Raw genomic sequence first — 1308 nt, forward strand, 5'->3', positions numbered from 1 at the left:
CATCTCCCCTCCCTATGCCTCCTCCCACATTTCTTTCCCAGTTTTTAGAGTTGGCACTGTCAATGTAGGCACATTGAAAGGTAGGTCTAGTGAGATTGTAGAGATGCTTGAACGGAGACATGTTGATGTATGCTGCATACAAGAGATAAGGTGGAGAGGAGCTTCAGCCAGGGTCCTCACAGGCAAGGTACCTTCTGGGAAGGTAACAGTGATGGAGTAGTGAGGGTAGGGATACTCCTTGCAGGGAAATGGATGGGTAAGGTCATAGAGGTAGTCAGGGTATGCAATAGAGTGCTTAAGCTCAGGCTAGTCCTGCAGAATAGTATAAGCTACAATTATCTCTGCCTATGCCCCATAAGCGGGCCTACCAAATGATCAGAAGGACCACTTTTATGACACCCTTTGCAAATACACAGAGACATGCATATGCACTGGAACATATGAACACATGCATGTGTGTATGCAGACACCCACACACACAATACCTAAGTGAAATATATATATATAAATATATATATATATATATATTAATACAGGAGTTTTATATTTTCAATCTTAAAAAGAAATTACATAGTAAACCCTTGATTTAACAGGAGTTAATAATACAAAGGTGTGTCTGTTAATGCAGACTAAAATCAAAATCAACTAAAATCAAAACCAACTAAAGAGCAACTTTTTTTTATGTAAAAAAATACTTTAAAGCAATATGCAAACCACACATTTATGAAATGAAAATAAAGAACATGTAATTTTTATCTAACTTTTTACTGTGTGGTTGAGGAGTGTTTTGCTGAGACCATGTTGGTAATAGAGCAGTCTTTGTTCATTATTTAAAGGTAGAAGTGTTAGGAAGTCACCACCTTCAGACACTTTTGAAATGTACTCAGATGGAATCACTGGTTTTATCTGTTTGCTTTTAGATGGTTTTAAACAGGCCACAGATGAAACTGGATTGGGAGTCAGTAAAGTTATCATAAAAGAAAAGGATACAGCTTCAGTTGTTTTCCATACTAACATTGTTTCTTAATTATTATCTCCATGAAATGTTGAATATGTTCATAGTAAGGTTAAGTCTCAAAATCACATAATGCCACTGTAGGAGTGAACTGAAAAGTTCAGAAGATTCCATACACAGGGGTCATGTTAGTTGTCCTATAAAACTTCCACTTCCCCAATGTTTTCTTCTTCTCCTGCCTAATTAGGAAGAACCTCATCTGCAATTTCTTCATCACTGAGAATTTGATACCTAGTATCGCCTTTATTAATTTCAAGCCATTACTGAACATCATTTTCAGTTGTTTCCTAGTT

Source organism: Octopus bimaculoides, chromosome 6, assembly GCF_046866305.1.
Source record: "Octopus bimaculoides isolate indiv1 chromosome 6, ASM4686630v1, whole genome shotgun sequence".
Classification (NCBI taxonomy): Eukaryota; Metazoa; Mollusca; class Cephalopoda; order Octopoda; family Octopodidae; genus Octopus; species Octopus bimaculoides.